This window comes from Triticum dicoccoides, chromosome 4A, assembly GCF_002162155.2.
Source record: "Triticum dicoccoides isolate Atlit2015 ecotype Zavitan chromosome 4A, WEW_v2.0, whole genome shotgun sequence".
NCBI lineage: Eukaryota > Viridiplantae > Streptophyta > Magnoliopsida > Poales > Poaceae > Triticum > Triticum dicoccoides.
This window is the reverse complement of record NC_041386.1, coordinates 655,188,725-655,209,776: the sequence shown is the minus strand read 5'-3', so window position 1 is coordinate 655,209,776 and position 21,052 is coordinate 655,188,725.

Sequence of the window (21,052 nt, the reverse complement as noted above, 5' to 3'; positions counted from 1 at the left end):
CCACCAGTTGGCCCCGTCTATCCGTATTAGTAGGGTGTGGTCGCACACCCACGATACAACTATCAAATTAGTAGTAGTGTGGGTTTTACACCCCCGCGCTACTACTATGGCTTGTCCCAGGGGGATGGTGGGGACCATTTTGTAGTAGCGCGGGTCGTCTGTGGCCATGGTACTACTATGACCTACCATAAGGGTGTTTTTTCACCCCGCACTACTACTAATTAGCAGTAGCACATTTCAAATAACCCGCACCACTACTAAGTGGTTACCTATAGGGGGTTTTCGTAGAAGTGTATTTCTTACCTCGATGGTCCCTGGAGACCAATCTGGTCGCCAATGAGATACCTTTTCCTAGTTACCATTCGCCCTTCCTGGCGGCAGAGAGAGGGTACCACTTGTAAGTTTTTTTTTATATTTCTCCCTAACGGGCCCCCTGACATTGCCTTATATTCCCGGTGAAGCTTAGGTTACAAAGTCTAGGTTCTTGGCTCCCTGGAGCATATTACAGGCTTCCAATGATGTGGCTATATGTTCCCGAGGAGGTTGGGTACCTCATTTAGATCCCGACCAGTGGATCCATCGTCAATGATTAACATTTTAAAAAAATTCCTTTAAAATGTGTGAAAGTTTTTAAAAATTCCGTGAACTTTTCTATATACACGATTCTGCGATGAATAGTTAAATTTACTTTGATTTTCTCAAAATGCACAATCAATGTCTTCGAAAAACACGATAAACATTTATGTAGTAAATTATTTTTGTAAATACACATTGATTTTTAATACCCGGATTTGTCGCATTTTATATGGGTGAACACTTTAAACTTCCATGAAATTTTTCAAAAAGCATGAAAACATTTTCAAATAATATATATTTTTTATTTACCTGAGAAAAATTCAATTATTATTTTGACCTATTTAAATAAAGTTGGCAACATAAAAAATTATTTTATATCTTATGGCTGGATTTCTAATGAACATAAAAGTAGCAGTCATTTTTTAGTGAAACGTAAAAGTAGCAAGTACAACTACTTCGTACAAGTAGCATTATATTTTGAGAATTCTTACATGTGTACCAATTTTTTTAGTAAAGTCAACTTATTTTTGTACTAGAATCGAGTACAAATAACAACTTTTTTTCAGGGGAGTATAAATGATATTTTTTTATTTTTTAAGAATAGACACTAAAGTTTAATCAACAGCGGTTCGATTCACCGCTACTCCCTGGTGCGCACAGTGGGCCCTTGCTTTCTAAGGCCCAGCTGAGCGGAGTTGGTTAATTGCTCACAGTGGAGAACATACATATCAGTGGAACAATAAAAAACACATCATGTTCTCTACTTATCCCAATTGGTTAGCATCTTCTTCTACCGAGCCTGAGGTTACAGGTTCGAGTACTCTGTTTGTAATTTTTTATTATTACTTGTATGCGCGTATGGATGTTGCCAGAATTTTAGAAATATAACAACTTATTAGATAGATATAAATAGTTTCTTTTATCTTTACAACTTACAGGTTCGGGCTTCATATAATCATGGATGTCACGTGTGTAAATGGCAACGCATAGAGTGCATCAGATAGCATCCGTTGTCCCTTATATCATCAACAACACATAGACTTCCCAACGCATATATGCGTAGCTATCGCAGCTCATTGCAACACATCACTAGAACGTTGCACAACATGTGTTGCCAAAGGGGGGTTCCTATTGTAGTGACAACGGGGATCCCTCACGCTTGCGCGACACGGAGAACACCATAGAACAGCACCAATAATAAAACATGCAACTCAAACCAATCACGATCATCAATTAACCCATAGGACATAACGGATATACTCAAACATCATAAGATAGCCATACATCATTGGGAAATAATGTATATCGTTGAGCACCATGTTTAAGTAGAGATTACAGCGGGTAAGAGAGAGGTTACACCGCTGCATAGAGGGGGGAAGAGTTGGTGATGAAGGCGGTGAAGTTGGTGAAGATCGCGGTGATGATGATGGCCCCCGGCAGCGTTCCGGCACCACCGGAAGCAAGGGGGAGAGAGCCCCCCCTTCTTCTTCTTCTTCTTCCTTGACCTTCTCCCTAGATGGGAGAAGGGTTTCCCCTCTGGTCCTTGGCTCCCATGGCTTGGGAGGGGCGAGAGCCCCTCCGAGATTGGATCTATCACTCTGTTTCTGCGTTCTCAGATTCTACCCCTTCACCGTTTCTTTAATATCCGGAGATCCGTTTGGGGTGAATCTTTCGCCCAGATTTTTCTCATAATATTACCTATCTTGCGGCAAAAGAAGGGCATCAACTGCCTTACGGGTGGCCCACGAGAGTGCCAGGCGCGCCCAGGGGGTGTGGGCGCGCCCCCGTGTCTCGTGGCCACCTCGGACATCGTTTCCCGTTGATTCTTCCTCCGGAAAATCCTAAATATTCCAAAATAATTCTCCGTCCATTTTTATCTCGTTTGGACTCCGTTTGATATTGGTTTTCTGCGAAACATAAAACATGCAACAAACAGGAACTGACACTAGGCACTAGATCAATATGTTAGTCCCAAAAATAGTATAAAAAGTTGCCAAAAGTATATGAAAGTTGAAGAATTTTGGCATGGAACAATAAAAAATTATAGATACAATGGAGACGTATCACGCGCCCCCTCTAGGGCGCGCCCCTGTGCCTAGTGGACTCCTCGAGGGCCCCCCTAACTTGTTCTCGATGCCAAACCCTCCTATAAATACAGAAACCCCCAGAAAATAACCTAAATCAGGAGTTCCACCGTCGCAAGCCTCTGTAGCGACCAAAAACCTCTTGGGAGACCGGAGGGGAAATCATCTCCGGTAGCCATCTTCATCATCCCGGCACACGAGGAGGGAGTAGTTCACCCTCGAGGCCGAGGGTATCTACTAGTAGCTATGTGTTTGATCTCTCTCTCTCTCTCTCTCTCTCTCTCTCTCTCTCTCTCGTGTTCTTGATTTGGCATGATCTTGACATACCGCGAGCTTTGCTATTATAGTTGGATCTTATGATGTTTCTCCCCCTCTACTCTCTTGTAATGGATTGAGTTTTCCCTTTGAAGTTATCTTATCGGATTGGGACTTTAAGGATTTGAGAACACTTGATTTATGGCTTGCATGTACTTTTCTATGGTGACAATGGGATATTCACGTGATCTACTTGATGTATGTTTTGGTGAGCAACTTGCGGGTTCAGTGACCTTGTGAACTTATGCATAGGGGTTGGCACACATTTTCGTCGTGACTCTCTGGTAGAAACTTTGGGGTACTCTTTGAAGTTCTTTGTGTTGGTTGAATAGATGAATCTGAGATTGTGTGATGCATATCGTATAATCATACCCACGGATACTTGAGGTGACATTGGAGTATCAAGGTGACATTAGGGTTTTGGTTGATTTGTGTCTTAAGGTGTTATTTTACTATGAACTCTAGGGCTGTTTGTGACACTTATAGAAATAGCCCAATGGATTGATCGGAAAGAATAACTTTGAGGTGGTTTCGTACTGTACAATAATCTCTTCATTTGTTCTCCGCTATTAGTGACTTTGGAGTGACTCTTTGTTGCATGTTGAGGGATAGTTATATGATCCAATTATGTTATTATTGTTGAGAGAACTTGCACTAGTGAAAGTATGAACCCTAGGCCTTGTTTCCTAGCATTGCAATATCGTTTCCGCTCACTTCTATCACTTGTTACCTTGCCATTTTTATAATTTCAGATTACAAAAACCTTTATCTACCATCCATATTGCACTTGTATCACCATCTCTTCGCCGAACTAGTGCACCTATACAATTTACCATTGTATTGGGTGTGTTGGGGACACAAGAGACTCTTTGTTATTTGGTTGCAGGGTTGTTATAGAGAGACCATCTTCATCCTACGCCTCCCATGGATTGATAAACCTTAGGTCATCCACTTGAGGGAAATTTCCTACTGTCCTATAAACCTCTGCACTTGGAGGCCCAACAATGTCTACAAGAAGAAGGTTGTGTAGTAGACATCAAGCTCTTTTCTGGCATCGTTGCCAGGGAGGTGAGTGCTTGAAGGTATATCTTTAGATCTTGCAATCGAATCTTTTAGTTTCTTGTTTTATCTCTAGTTTAGTCCATAAAAGAAAAACTACAAAAAAATTTAATTGAGGGTGCCTCATATACTTCATCTTTTTAATACCTTTCGTGAAAATGATGGAAAGAAAAATTGTGCCCAAGTGCTAGAAGAAAAATGCTTTAAAATGTTTGGCACTAAATATTTGAATGATGAGCATGATTGCAATGTTGTTAGTATGAACCCTTTGAATATCCATAGTACTAATGATGATTGCACTAGTCATGATGGAAATGTCTCTTATAAGCATGTAAACTTTTGTGGAGTGCTTAGAGTTTGCAAGTACAAACCAAATAGGGAAGATAGATTTTGCAAGAGGCATATGTATTTAGAAACTAAATGGTTGCAAGACAGGCTAGATGTTTGTGCTGAAAATTTAAATTTTCTTAGCCATCCTTGTGAACTTTGCAATGAACGTGGTCATTTGAATATCCAATGCAAATTGTTTCATGATCGAATCATGTCCAAAAATCGTGATGAGTTGATTTCCCTTACGCATCATAATGAACTTAGTTTGCTTCTAGGTTATGAAGAAATGAAACGTATAACTAAGGATATTCCAGAATTTGCCCTTGAGATAGTTCTTGATTTTGATCTAGAGGAAACTTATATGTATTATGCGGTTAATTGCATTGAACATCCTTATATTGCCAATTACATAAAGACAAGAAATCGAATAGAAGATGAAGAGAATACTAATGAAAGGGAAAAGACTTCCCAATACCCTCCTATTATTTCTTATGATGAATCAGGTAACAAGGAGGAGCCTTCTATTCAACCAATCTCATTAATAAGGAGCTCCAAAAAGAGAATTAAACCCACACATGATGCGAAGAAGAAAAATAAAAGACGGAGAAGCAAACGTAAAACGGCATCCCTCCCAAATGATGTTGCTCCTACTACTCATTGTGATGATAATAGTTGCTATACCATTGGTGCTATCCATACTATTAATGATGAGAATGATTATGCTTATGATATGAAAAGGCCCAAGCTTGGGGATGCTATGTTTGATGAGAATGACATGTTTGAAAATTTATTTGCTGCAATTAATGTTTGTCCCAAGCTTGGGGACGCTATGCTTATTCAAGATGATATTTTTAACCTCCCAAGTTTGGATATGCAAATTTATTATGATGAAAGCATGCCTCCTATTTAATATGATTATATTGATAAAAGTGGATTTGGAGAGATCATGACTTTATTTAGTAATGATTCCACTATCTTGGAAGAGGTTTCAATTGATTATGATGAGAACAAAGTTGCTATTTATGATGATTATTGTGCTGATACTTATGCTATAAAAAGTATTGTTGATTATATTTATGAAACTTGTCATGATTATGATTACCATTTTTCTGAACATTGCTATTTTAATGTGGAAACAATTTATAGTATTCGAGTTTCTTATGATACTCCCACTATTCCGAATGAGAAGAATTTCGCTTATGTGGAGAGTAATAAAATTTATATGCTTGGGGATCATGAAAAGAATGCTTTATGTGATGGTTATATTGTTGAATTAATTCATGATACTACTGAAAATTATCATGAGAGAGGAATATATGATTGTAGGAATTGCAGTAATATCAAGTTTCCTCTCTATATGCTTAAAATCTTGAAGTTTCGCTTGTTTTGCCTTCCTATGCTAGTTGATTATTGCTCCCATGAATTGTTTGCTAACAAAATCCCTATGCATAGGAAGTGGGTTAGGCTTAAATGTGCTTCTCATATACTTCATGATGCTCCCATTATGTATCAATTCTTATCTTTCAAGAGAGCATCATTGAAATCATCATGCCTAGCTAAAAGGCATTAAAGAAAAGCGCTTGTTGGAAGACAAACCAATATATAACCCCACTGTTTTTGTGTGTCCACATGATTAATTTACTGTAGTAATCATGATTTATAGCTTTTGTTTCCATAAAGTGCCAAGTAGAACCTTTGGGAAGACTTTGGTGAAAGTTAATGTGATCTTGCTGTAAAAAACAGAAACTTTGCACTCACGAGATTAGCTGTCATTTTTTACAGAGGAGTGGTTTTGAGTTGATTATTTTTGAAGAATATTAATAGACAAATTCATCACGTCCACCAATTTATTTCATAATTTTTTGAGTTACATAAGTACTCGAGAGTTACAAATTACTACAGACTGTTCTGTTTTTGACAGATTCTGTTTTCTATGTGTTGTTTGCTTATTTTGATCAATCTATGAGTAGTATCGGAGGATATGAAGCATAGAGAAGTTGGAATGCAGTATATATTACACCAATATGAATTTAGAATGAGTTCACAACAGTACCAAAAGTGGTGATTTATTTTCTTATACTAACGGAGCTTACGAGTTTTCTGTTGAGTTTTGTGTTGTGAAGTTTTCAAGTTTTGGGTAAAGATTCGATGGACTATGGAAAAAGAGTGGCAAGAGCCTAAGCTTGGGAATGCCCAATGCACCCCAAGGTAATATTCAAGGACAACCAAGAGCCTAAGCTTGGGGATGCCCCGGATGGTATCCCCTCTTTCGTCTTCGTTCATCGGTAACTTTACTTGGAGCTATATTTTTATTCACCACATGATATGTGTTTTGCTTGGAGCGTCATTTTGTTTTATTTTTCTTTGATTTCTGTTTGAATAAAGTACTTAAGATCTGAAATTATTAAATGTTAGAGAGTCTTCACATAGTTGCATAATTATTCGGCTACTCATTGATCTTCACTTATTTCTTTTGTAGTAGTTTGTCGTTTGCTCTAGTGCTTCACTAATATCTTTTTAGAGCACGATGGTAGTTTTATTTTGAAGAAATTGATGAATTCTCATGCTTCACTTATATTATTTTCAGAGTCTTAAACAGAATTTTGTTATGAATTTAGTCCTAGGCATCCAAGCGGGATATTATAAAAACTTCCATATGAAGTGCATTGAATACTATGAGAAGTTTGATTATTTATGATTGTTTTGAGATATGAAGATGGTGATATTAGAGTCATGCTAGGAGAGTAGTTGTGAATTTGAGAGATACTTGTGTTAAAGTTTGTGATTCCCGTAGCATGCATGTATGGTGAACCATTATCTGATGAAGTTGGAGCATGATTTATTTATTTATTGTCTTCCTTATGAGTGGTGGTCGGGGATGAGCGATGGTCTTTTCCTACCAATCTATCCCCCCAGGAGCATGTGCGTAGTACTTTGTTTCTATAACTAATAGATTTTTGCAATAATTATGTGAGTTCTTTATGACTAATGTTGAGTCCATGGATTATACGCACTCTCACCCTTCCACCATTGCTAGCCTCTCTTGTACCGCACAACTTTCGCCGGTACCATACACCCACCATATACCGTCCTCAAAACAGCCACCATACCTACCTATTATGGCATTTCCATAGCCATTCTGAGATATATTTCCATGTGACTTTCCACCGTTCCATTTATTATGACACGCTCCATCATTGTGATATTGCCTAGCATGATCATGTAGTTGACATCGTATTTGTGGCAAATCCACCGTTCATAATTTTTTTCATACATGTCACTCTTGAATCATTGCACATCCTGGTACACCACCTTGCATGTAGTATTTGTTTTGCAGAGCCGGACACGTTTCCTGTGTTCGGAAGATTATGTTGGGGTATTCAGAGAGGGAACCCACCTTGCAATGTCGAAGACAATCTGCGCGCCGGACTCATCGTCATTGAAGCCTGGTTCAGGGGCTACTGAGGGAGTTCTGGACTAAGGGGTCCTCGGATAGCCAGACTATATACTTTGGCCGGACTATTAGACTATGAAGATACAAGATAGAAGACTTCGTCCCGTGTCCGGATGGGACTCTCCTTTGCGTGGAAGGCAAACTTGGAGATTCGGATATGTAGATTCCTTTCTCTGTAACCGCCTTTGTGTAACCCTAGCCCCCTCTCGGTGTCAAAACCGGCGGATCTCGGGTAGGGGGTCCTGAACTGTGCCTCTAGGCGGATGGTAACAGGAGACAAGGGACAGAATGTTTTTACCCAGGTTTGGACCCTCTCGATGGAGGTAGAACCCTACTCCTGCTTGATTAATATTGATGATATGGGTAGTACAAGAGTAGATCTACCACGAGATCGGAGTGGCAAAACCCTAGAAGCTAGCCTATGGTATGATTGTTGTTCGTCCTACGGAATAAACTCTCCGGTTTATATAGACACCGGAGAGGGCTAGGGTTACACAGAGTCGGTTACAATGGGAGGAGATCTTCATATCGTATCACCAAGATTGCCTTCCACGCCAAGGAAAGTCCCATCCGGACACGGGACGGAGTCTTCAATCTTGTATCTTCATAGTCCGGGAGTCCGGCCAAAGGTCTTAGTTCGGCCATCCGGACACCCCCTAATCCAGGACTCCCTCAGTAGCCCCTGAACCAGGCTTCGATGACGACAAGTCCGGCGCACAAGTTGTCTTCGGCATTGCAAGGTGGGTTCCTCCTCCGAATATTCCATAGAAGATGTTGAACACCAGGGTAGTGTCCGGCTCTGCAAAATAAGTTCCACATTCCATCGTAGAGAGAATAATATTTGCATTAATCGGATCTGCTGACGTATTCCGCGGCGTGGCATCATGCCATAGCCAGGCTTTTATTCATTTTATTGTTCCACCTCAGCGCGTTTAGCGAGGCGGTTTCCTTGGCACGTCTTGTCAAAGCAGAGATCGCATCCCCTTATTCTGGGATTCTCATTAATATGGGCGTGGGTAACCCAACCGTGACTTAGGTATGACTCCCTAATTGAAAGCGAGTCTCAAACGGTTACGGGGAGGGCTCCTGGTATTCACCTCCTTTATAAAGGAACCAAGGCCCGGCTCCCTTGTTCTCAAACCAATCAAATCCACCCCTCGCTTCGAGTTCCAACACCCAAAGCTCTAGTTTTAGGCGCTTCGGACCTGCAAAGATGTCCGGCTCCGACCTTCAAGGCCGGTGGATGCCTTCCTCCATTACAGAAGATGATGTGCGAAAGCTAAGAGATGCCAGGTATCTAACCGGCGAAATCTCGCACAGACTGCCTACTCAAGGGCAAGCTGTTCCCGCTCCCCAGCCCGGTGAAAGCGTGGTGTTCACATCTCACTTCCTTCGGGGGCTAGGCTTCCCGATCGATCCCTTCGTGAGGGGGCTTATGTTTTACTACGGGCTGGAGTTCCATGACCTAGCTCCGGTGTCCATCCTCCAGATCTCATCATTCATTGTCGTGTGCGAGGCCTTCCTCCATATCACCCCTCACTTCGGATTGTGGCTAAAAACTTTCAAAGTGGAACCGAAAATGATGAAGGGGCGGCACGCTGAGTGTGGAGGGGCTACAATAAGCACTATGGATGATGCTCCATGACCCGAAGGCTCTTTTCAAGAGGAGCTCGGCTTATGGCAATGGGACTGGTTTTACATCACAGCCCCTAGGGGCACCACATGGGTGGCACCACCTACTTTTCGCTCGGGTCCCCCACCATGGCTGGCGTCATGGGTTAATGAAGGACTTATCTAGGGGCCGCCCAAAGACGTGCCCTTGCTGCAGGGCCGTATTCGAGATCTTCTAGAAAGAGATATCAATTTGACCGTGTTGCGCAAGTCATGGTGATTCGCCGCACACTGCCCTGCAAACGTCGACCTCTCCACCTGTGGGAGTTTAATACGGAGGGACCACGAGTCCTACAACATTTTATGGGAATGACACCCATGGAGATGTACAAATTGTTCTTTGGATCACAAGCAAGGTGTCCGGATTTGTCCGAGGACGCAGGTCTGAGCTGCAATCGCCCGGATGCCAAAGTAAGTAGCCCCATATTTGAATACACCATCCATATTTTTATCAAATCTACCCTTTAGAGGAGTTGTCTTCTGAACAGGAGTGGATGATGAAGGCAAAGCTTATCAGGTGTCGAGCCCCCCTGCCCGAGACCGTGTTGAATCCCATGTTAACCAGGATGCTGGAGGCCGCGCCATTGGCGGAAGGCCAAGGGGGGAACCAAGGAGCTACCGCCTCCACGAAGGAGGCTGTTAGGAAGGAAAGAATCGAAAATTCTCCCGATCAGGGTAAGAAAAGGACTGCCTCTGAGGACCTGGAGGTGATAACCTCAAAACGGGGAAAGAAATCTTCGTCAGAGGGTTTGGCACCGGAGAACGCCACAGCCGAATCGCGCCCTAAAGGGGACCTGCTCTCCCCCGAGGCGTAAGTGAAGGGAGGGGTTCCATAATGAATCACATTCATGTTTTATTTCTGAGGAAAATAACCGAAACATTATCTTCCAGTTCGGGGGATCTTCAGGGGATCTTCGTCTAGAGATGATAGAGAGCGAAACGCCTCCCCTTGTTCCACCGTCCCACGAGGCTGGCGACCCCGAGGTATCGTCCCGGAGGGTGTTTTCATGTCCAGACCCTGGAAAAGGTCGTCAGACTAGTCCGGCACCCTTTTGCGCGCCGGCGGAGGGGCTGAAGGATCTGCTTGGTAGGGCGTCCATCTCAGAAGAACACCGTATGTTGATGGATACGGTGATTGGACGGATTTCATCCGCGGAAAGCGGATTGTACGAGGCTGCCAGGAGTTTACTAACAAGCTTTGAGGTATGTAGAAAGGTGTACCTTTTGGTAGAGCCGCATATTAAATGTGCCCTGTATGAATAGTAGCCCCTGAGACTCTGTGTGTCGTCACGAGTGACGGCGCACAGAGGATCATAACCCCAGGTATAATATGTCGCCTATTCCATGAAGGTCGCGAGGCGTTCGGTGGCTAGCCGGACTGATGAATCGGCCGAACTAAGGCGGCAACTTGACGTAGCATATGCCGACATCACGCTTGTAAATAAGCGGCTGGACGAGGCTCAAGGTATGTTCAAAAGACACCCAGTAATAGGAGCTTGATGCTCGGGCCTTATATGTATATACTTTATGTAGATGGTGCTTCTGCCGTGGAGAACCTTCAGGCGGAACTTGCCCGAGCCAAGGAGCAAGCAAGGAAAAGTGATGTGGTTGCCGTTAAAGCGGCTGAAGGGCTAAAAGCCGAACAGGCTACTCACTGCCAGAGCAAGAAGGAGATAGCCAAGATGGCCATAAAATTGAAGGATGCTACTGACCGATGTAAACTTCTTGAACAAAAAGATAGGGCGGCCCAGAAGGACCTTGAAAAGATCACTGCCGAAGCCAAGGATACTCGCTCTGCCATGAGAGCGATGAAGGAGGAGCTGCGTTAGGCCAGAGAGATCACGGCTGGAAAGCCTTATATGCTGCGGATGAAGTTCCGAGACCCCAAGTATGTTCCATTAGACCGGCAGTGGAGTGCGGAAAATGCTTATCTGGATTTGGCCGCGAGTGCGGCGGACGCGACCGAACACTTCCGCAGCCGAGGTGACCATGAATTAGAAGAGTTGTTTTGGTCGCAGTACCACAATCCAGAATGCCCACTGTCAGTATCCGACCGTTTAGCCGCCTGGGCGGAGCTGAACAGATTGTCCGGACTCTCCAAGAAGTATGTTGCGAGTCGTCTGTGGCCGGAGAAGCCGGAGCCGAAGAGTTATTTTGGCTTGGTGCAGCAGTTCCTTGGTTCGGTGCTGCATGCTGATGCAATGAAGAGGTCGGCGTGCATCGAGGGCGCACAGATGGCTCTTGCCCGTGTCAAAACATACTGGGCAGATATGAAGGCCAGCATTATTGCGTCCCAGGATTCGGATGAAAGCCGAGTACCTACCAAGCACTATTTTGAGGAAGTTCTTCCTGGCGCTCGTATATAGAGTCGCAGTGCTCGAAGGATGTTGTGTTCGAATAGCTTATACTATTTGTAAAACGAATTTTGTGTTTATGAAAAAAGCTTTTTTATACTTGTGCTTGCAAGAATCATGATGCCTCCTGTGCGGTCGTTTAATGTATATATTTGTATATAACCTGAAAGATGGCAGTCGTTGGCTTCAGCCCCCACGCATAGAATGCGGGGGTGTTCGCAAATAGGCACCTTTTCACACTTAATCCAACGTCTTGGTCCTACAAATGAGGTGGTGGCGCGGCGAACTAGGCAACCGGACTATAATGCTTTATCATTTTCACTTAGCCATAGGAGTTTGACAGTGGGGCTACTGAATAGCCCCTAGGGGCACCGCGCTCGCCTGAATTCGGGGCGCTAGTGTGCCTGACCGGGAAGCGGCCCTTCGTTAATGCGGGGAATCCTAAAGATACCGAAAGTCATCGAGTGGTTGACCAGTCTCTCGCTATATCATGACAGTCAGTTTTCGGCTTTCTCTACTGAGGTGCTCACCCGGCCGAACCGGGGCACAATCACAGTAGTTCTCCTGGTGCCGCGTTAGCCGATATAACGGAATGTAAGGCAGCAAAACACAGGAGCCGGGCAAACCCAACATTTGACCAAAGACATGATTCGGAGCTGATGCATATAGGGCCAAACTCGCGACGCCGAACACTCCCTAAGGTATCCCTAAGGTATTCGGTCTTTATGAAGACGGGCCGAAATAGAGCCCTTGGTAAAAAAGCCCCTAGTGTCCAGGTACGTGCAAAAATTCTGGCGTGGCCACATGCCAAGATGCCAGCCTCCTCCTCGGCTATAGAGAAAGCCGGGGGATGTTATCAACAAGAGACAGTAAAAAAGGTTTACGCAGGGTCTTAATCTGAAAAGAATCCTTGAACGGGTCCCTGCTGCACGTCTGCACCTGTGTCTCCGTTGTGCCATATCCTGGACGGGTGTAGCACGATGTTTGTCTGCGAAAGAGAGGAACTTAGTAAAAAAAAGGGTGCGAGAAATCGAAATAAATAAAATATAGTTGGAGCAAGAGTTGGGCCGTATTGTCTCCGGGCGTGAGCACACGGAGCCCCTTGCATGGGGGTATGCGGCGGTTAAGCATGTTGACGCCGGACTCGTCGAGCCGTGTCCGGGATAGTATGGCTGGATTTGTGGGCGGCTGTCTAGGCAGTCGCACCCTTGCCCGTACTTTGGGGGTCAATTCATGTTCCCCTGTAATGAAATGATGCCCTTTGGGCCGGGCATTTTGAGTGTAAGGGATGCGTAATGCGGTATTGCGTTAAAGCGGGCGAAGGCCTCTCGTCCCAGTAGCGCTTGGTAGCGACTTACGAATGGGGCGATGTGGAATGTTAGCGTTTCGCTTTGGAACTTGTTGGGTGATCCGAACGTGACTTCTAACATAAGGGAACCCATACTTGGGGTATCCGGGCCCGACGTTACTCCTTGAAAGGAAGTGTTGCTGAGGTGTATTATAACTGGGTTTACTCCGAGTTTGCGAACTGTGTCCTGATATAACAGGTTCAAGTCGCTGCCGTCGTCCATAAGGGCGTTTGTAAATTGGAGTCCGTTAATAATTGGATCTACGACCAAGGCAGTCCAGCCTGCATTTTGGTCTCCTCTGGAGTAATCCTGATGATCGAAGGTGATTGGTTGTAGCAACCAGTGGGGTTGCTCCTCCGGGGCTGGCTGTACAGCGCGTGTCTTCGTAGATGCCGTTCTGCTCTTCCCTTTTGTCACATGAAGTAGATTTACTGTCTTGACTTCTTGTGGGAACTTCTTTTGTTCTTCGGTGTTCTGCTTGTGGGGTGCATCGTCATCTTCGCTTGGTGTGTTGAGCCCCTTGTGTTCGGCGTTGAGCTTGCCGGACTGCTTAAAGACCCAACACTCTCTGTGGGTATGGTTTACCGGTCTCCCCGGAGTGCTGTGGATTTGACATATTTTGTCCAAAATTTGGTTGAGGTTGGATAGCTCGTCCCTATCGTCTTTGGGAGGCGGCTTTTTCTGATTTTGCCGAGAGCTTTTGAATCCGGCGTTTACTGTCGTGCTCATCGGGTTGTTGTCCTTTGTCCAGCGCGGTTCTTTGTTACGACGCGGCTTCCCGTTCCCATCTCTGGGTTCGGACGTATTCGGGTCGCTGGTGCTGCTTCTTGCCAACCAGCTATCCTCTCCTGCACAAAAGCGGGTCATGAGGCTTGTTAACGCGGCCATTGTTCGCGGCTTTTCTTGGCCGAGGTGTCTGGCGAGCCATTCGTCTCAGACGCTATGTTTGAAAGCTGTCAGGGCCTCTGCGTCCGGACAGTCGACTATTTGATTCTTTTTGATAAGGAATCTGTTCCAGAGCTTCCGGGCTGACTCTCCGGGCTGCTGAGTTATATGACTCAGATCGTCTACATCCGGGGGTCGGACATATGTCCCTTGAAAATTTGCCCGGAAGGCATCCTCAAGCACTTCCCAACTTCCCATGGTGTTTTCGGGAAGGCTTTTAAGCCAATGCCGGGCTGGCCCTTTGAGCTTAAGGGGTAAGTATTTTATGGCGTGGAGGTCGTCTCGTCGGGCCATGTGTATGTGGAGGATGTAGTCCTCGATCCAGACTCCAGGGTTTGTTGTTCCGTCGTATGCTTCTATGTTTACTGGCTTGAATCCGGCTGGGAATTTATGGTCCAGCACCTCATCAGTAAAACATAGGGGGTGTGCGGCGCCCCTGTATTTAGGCGTGCCGCGATGTTCGGGTATTTGTTGTATTGCATCACTCCCTGGAGCTTGCTTCCTTGGCCTATAGATTGATCTGATTGGGCTAGTTCTTTGATGCGAATTCTTAGACGAATCGTGTGCCGTATTGAGTGCGGCATCCTTTGATGCGTGAGGTTGATCATGGGGTCGTCTATCCGACCTTGTGGCTTCCTTATTTTTTGACTGTGGGGGCTTTATGGCCTCTTCATCAAATTCCGGTAGTAGCTTCCGCTTCGGATAGCTCTTTGTGTGGCGACTACTGCCGTACTTGTGTGCCGTATTGAGTACATTGCCCCATCTGATCCTGAGTGCATCTTCTGCTGTCTTGAGCCTCCGCTTCTGCTTTCTCAGGCTACGTGCAGTGGCGACGAACCTTTGGTGGAGGTTCTGATGTTCCAGCAATTTGTCCGGCGTGAGGTCGTCCGGGCTATTATCTTTCCCGGGGATTGGTTGTTCGGATTGTCCGCACTGTTTGGACGGATGCTCAACGGCATGTTCGTCGTCCGTTGATTCACCCTTCTCTATGGCTGGGTCTTTGTCGAGGTGGGGCTTGGCCTTGCGCTTACGCCGCCTCTTTGATTGTTTTTTGGGGGAGCGATCCCTGGCCGCATCCTTTTGGTCCTCGTTATCGTTTTTGTTGTATGTGTCCACCATGCATACATCGTATGATGAGGTGGCTTTCCGGCGCCCTATAGGTGCTGGTTTCTGATCGTCTCCTTTATCGGCGTCCATACCGTCGATATCTTCAGAGTCGAAATCGAGCATGTCGGTTAGATCGTCGACAGTGGCTATCAAGTGGGTGGTGGGTGGGGTTTAAACTTCGTCGTCCACATCCCAACCACCCCAACCCCAGTCCGGCCGGGGCTCTTTTGACAAAGAGAGAGACTTTAGTGAATTTAGGATATCGCCAAAGGGCGAGTGTTGAAAGACGTCCGCGGCGGTGAACTCCATGATCGGAGCCCGATTAGGTTCGATCGAAAGGGGTGCAGAATATTCAGAGTACGGAAAGGAGTCCAGCACCTCGGAGTCACGAGCCTTGCGAAGGACTAGGCTGGTATTCGGCTCTATCGCCGCAGGGATTGCGACTCCCGGGGCGGCTTCCAACCGTTCGTCCCGGGCTAGCGCAGTCGGCTCCGAGCTAATGGTCAGTGTGAACACCGGAGCGGCACTCTGGGTGTTGTCCGGCGGCAGAGCTAAATCATGCCCATCGAGACAGTGCGGCGCGCCCGGTCGTGGCTCGAATCCGTCGAAGATCAAGTCCCCGTGGATGTCGGCCGTGTAGTTTAAGCTTCCAAACCTGACCTGATGGTCAAGGGCATGGCTTTCGATCTGCTCTAGACGGCCAAACGAGTTGTCCCGCAGTGCGAAGCCGCCGAATACGAAGATCTGTCCGGGAGAAAAGCCTCGTCCCGTACCGCATCGTGATTGACGAGCGAAGAAGCCATCGGGCCTGAAGGTGACGACACAGAGGAACTCTCAATGAAATCACCAATGTCGGTGTCAAAACCGGCGGATCTCGGGTAGGGGGTCCCGAACTGTGCGTCTAGGCGGATGGTAACAGGAGACAAGGGACACAATGTTTTTACCCAGGTTCGGGCCCTCTTGATGGAGGTAAAACCCTACTCCTGCTTGATTAATATTGATGATATGGGTAGTACAAGAGTAGATCTACCACGAGATCGGAGTGGCTAAACCCTAGAAGCTAGCCTATGGTATGATTGTTGTTCGTCCTACGGACTAAAACTCTCCGGTTTATATAGACACCGGAGAGGGCTAGGGTTACACAGAGTCGGTTAAAATGGGAGGAGATCTTCATATCGTATCGCCAAGCTTAACTTCCACGCCAAGGAAAGCCCATCCGGACACGGGACAGAGTCTTCAATCTTGTATCTTCATAGTCCGGGAGTCCGGCCAAAGGTCTTAGTCCGGCCATCCGGACACCCCCTAATCCGGGACTCCCTCACCCCCTCTGGTGTCTATATAAACCATAGGGTTTAGTCCGTAGGACAACGATCATAACTTCATAGGCTAGCTTCTAGGGTTTAGCCATTACGATCTCATGGTAGATCAACTCTTGTAATACTCATATTCATCAAGATCAATCAAGTAGGAAGTAGGGTATTACCTCCATAGAGAGGGCCCGAACCTAGGTAAACATTGTGTCCCCCGCCTCCTATTACCATTAGCCTTAGACACACAGTTTGGGACCCCCTACCCGAGATCCGCCGGTTTTGACAACGACATTGGTGCTTTCATTGAGAGTTCCACTGTGACGTTGAAGATAGGCTTGATGGCTCCATCAATCATCTACAACAACGCAGCCCAGGGGGAGATCTTCCTCCCGGGACAGATTTTCATATTCGGCGGCTTCGCACTGCGGGCCAACTCACTTGGCCATCTAGAGCAGATTAATAGCTATGCCCCTGGCCACCAGGTCAGATTTGGAAGCCTGAATTTCGTGGCCGACATCCGCGAAGATTTGATCTTCGATGGATTCGAACCCATGACGGATGTCCTCGGCCACCACAATGAACTTGACCTAGATCTTTCATCTGGCTGCGCACAGGAGATAGTACCTGTGGCCGCCCTGGCCCTAGAACTAGGGCAGGCTGCATCGTCCGAAGATGGGAAGCTTGACCCTGCCACGGAGGCCGCAGACTCAGCGGCGCTTGAGCCGCACATAGACCCAACATTAGGTTGGGCTGGTGTTACAGAATCCCGGACTCATCTCTGGACTTGGGTTCCGGACCACGCGCATCTGCGTCCATCGAACCAGATTGCGCGCCGGTCTTGGAGTTCAGCTCCGTAGATATCTTTCAGCACTCACCTTTTGGCGACATGCTAAGCTCATTAAAATCCCTTTCCCTGTCGGGGAACGCCCGGCCGAACTACGTCCGGCTCGAGTTGGAAGTGGACGACGAAGAATTTTGTGTCCCACCCACCACCCACTTTATAGCCACTGTCTATGACTTAACCGACGTGCTTGACTACTACTCCGAAGACATCGATGGTATGGACGACGATGCCGGAGAGGATCAGGAACCACTGCCTATAGGGCGTTGGACAACCACTTCCTCGTATGAAATATACATGGTGGATACACCCAAAGAAAATAACGACGATGATGAGAATCCAGTCGAGGATAAACCTCCTGAGACACAGCCGAAGAGCCAATGTTAGTGGCGCTGCTGAAAACCATGCCGTAGTAAAAACGGCAATACCGTCACAGAAGAGGATAACACTCCGGACGGTGCCGAAAACAATGAAGACCCCATTAAGCCAACCTCCGAAAAGGAGGAATGGGACGAGGGGCGACTCAACCCTGGCGAATAGGCCACGAATGAAGACTCAGAGGATAGCAACTACCTTCCGCTCTCCGAGGACGAGGTTAGCCTCGGTGATGAAGATTTCATCGTGCCTGAAGAGCCAGCCAAACAGGAATGCTTTAAGCGTCAGCTAATTGCCATAGCAAGAATCCTGAAAAAGAAGGAGCAGCAGCTTCAAGCTAATCAAGATCTGCTTAATGAAAGATGGTCTGATGTCCTGGCAGCCGAGGAATACGGCCTCGAGCGACCAACCAAAAGCTACCCGGCGCGCAAGCTGTTACCACAGTTCGATGACGAGGCGCTGGAGCCCATCCTACCAAGGTACGACGCTGCCGACCGACCACCACGTGGCCGGGATAAAGTGGCACCTCGAGTCGAACACCAGCCTGCATTACCTCGCCGAGCAGACAGAAATACAACAGCTCCGGGATATACACATGACCTGCAGCGTGACTTGGAAAAGAGAGTAGGTCAGACAAGATCCATCTATGGATCACGGGGGTGCGCCTCGATGCACGACGACGGCCATCTGACCGAAGGTGAGAAACATAACCACGTCCGGGCCGAAAGCCGCAACGAGCTCCATCTGAGCTACGTCACGACCTAGCCTGATATAGAGGTGCGGCACACCCCCTTTGCTTCACTAACGAAGTAATGGCACATGATTTCCCAGAAGGGTTTAAACCCGTAAAAATCGAATCATATGATAGCACAATAGACTCCGCGGTGTGGATCGAGGATTTTCTTCTCCACATTCATATGGCCCGCAGCGATGATCTTCATGCCATCAAATACCTCCTGCTCAAACTCAATGGACCAGCTAGATACTGGTTAAACAGTCTGCACGAATACTCCATTGGCAGCTGGGAGGAATTGGAGGGCGCCTTCCTCGACAACTTCCAAGGCACATATGTCCGACCTCCGGATGCCGATGACCTAAGTCACATAATCCAACAGCCCGGAGAGTCAGCCCGAAAATTCTGGACTCATTTCCTAACTAAAAAGAACCAAATCATCGACTGTCCAGATGCCGAAGCCCTAGCGGCCTTTAAACACAGCATCCATGACGAATGGCTAGCCAGACACCTCGGCCAGGAAAAACCGAAGTCCATGTCAGCCCTTACGACACTCATGACCTGCTTCTATGAGGGCGAAGACAGCTGGCTAGCCCATAGCAACAACAATTCAAGCGGACCTGGCACTACTGAAGCCATAAATAGCAACGGCAAGCCCCGACACAATAGACATAAGTGTCGAAACAACGGTGATAGTACCGAAGACACGACGAGCAATGCCGGATTCAGCGGCTCCAAGTTCGGTCAGCGAAAGAAGCCGTTCAATAGAAATAATCCAGGTCCGTCCAGTCTGCACCGCATACTAGATCGACCATGCCAAATCCATGGCACTCCTGATAAACCAGCCAATCATACCAACAGAGAATATAGGGTCTTCAAACAGGCCGGCAAGTTAAATGCTGAGAATAAGGAGAAAGGGTCGCAAAGCGAGGATGATGACGAGGAACCCCGACCATCGAACATAGGGGGACAGAAGAAATCCCCCCCCCCCAAGTCAAAACGGTGAACATGATATATGCCACCCACATCTCAAAGAGGGAGCGCAAGTGCGCACTCAGGGATGTCTACGCGATGGAGCTAGTCGCCCGAAAGTTCAACCCATGGTCCTCCTGTCCGATCACCTTCGATCGCAGGGACCATTCGACCAGTATCCGTCATGGAGGTTCCGCCGCACTGGTCCTTGACCCAATTATTAATGGATTCCACCTCACACGAGTCCTCATGGATGGTGGCAGCAGCCTGAACCTGCTCTATCAGGATACAGTGTGCAAGATGGGCATTGATCCCTCAAGGATCAAGCCCACCAAAACCACCTTTAAAGGTGTCATACCAGGTGTAGAGGCCTGTTGTACGGGCTCAATCACACTGGAAGTGGTCTTCGGATCCCCGGATAACTTCCGAAGCGAAGAGTTAATCTTCGACATTGTCCCCTTACACAGTGGTTATCATGCACTGCTCGGACGAACCGCATTCGCTCGATTCAATGCGGTGCCACACTATGCATACCTTAAGCTCAGGATGGCCGGACCTCGCGGTGTCATAACATTCAATGGAAATACGGAGCACTCCCTCCGTACTGAGGAGCACACCGCGGCCCTTGCAGCAGAAGTACAGAGCAACCTTCTTAGGTAGAACCTCAATTCGGCAATAAAGCCCCCGGACACCGTCAAGCGAGTCCGAACTACTCTGCAGCAGGACCATCTGGCTCGTCCAGAGCTCAACTAGCAATTCGGCCTTCGTCCTAGTCCCAATCAAGCAGTGAAATTCATGCGGCGCGTACATAACTATGCACTTAAAATACCATGGGCATGGAAGGAAGCACAACTAGACCGCGGTCCACAATGCGGCTCAACCGCCCCTGGATCCGCATATCTTAACTTTTTTTCTTCCTTCCTGGTTTTTCTCTTCTTGAGGCTTTTCTGATAACCTGATCATCGAACCCATCGCCGGATGGATACACCAAGAAAGGCAAGGGGCTTTGACGTACAAGGGAATCCCCAGGTGGTCTCGGCTAACGATCATTATACCTGTTTTACATACCCGCACGCAGCCCGCTCTTGGTCATGGCATGTCAAATAGCCTTATTTGCTTATCGCACTACTTGTACACATACGCCTTGGCGTATTGATCAAATTACAATGGAAAATAATTTGCAACGTCAGCTTCTTTATTTCATTTTTTTCCTTGTTTGTTTATTTATTATCAATTGCACCCGTACATTCTGGTATGCCTTAATTGCCAGGGGCTTCAGTGTACCCCATAACATGGCAAGAAAGTTCGAACACTTTTATAGTACAGTTAGGCACCCCGAACTTATAGCATTATATGCGTCGGCTCCGAATCAGGTCTTTGGTCAATAGTTGGGTTGCCCGACTCCTGTGCTCACTACCTTACGTTCCGCTATATCGGCTAGGGTAGTAAAAGGAGAACTACTGCGATTGTGTCTCGGTTCTTCCGGACGAGCACCTCAGTAGAGAAAGCCGAAAACAGACTGTCATGATGCAGCAAGAGCTGGTCGCTGTTCGACAGGTTTCAAATCCTTAGAGATT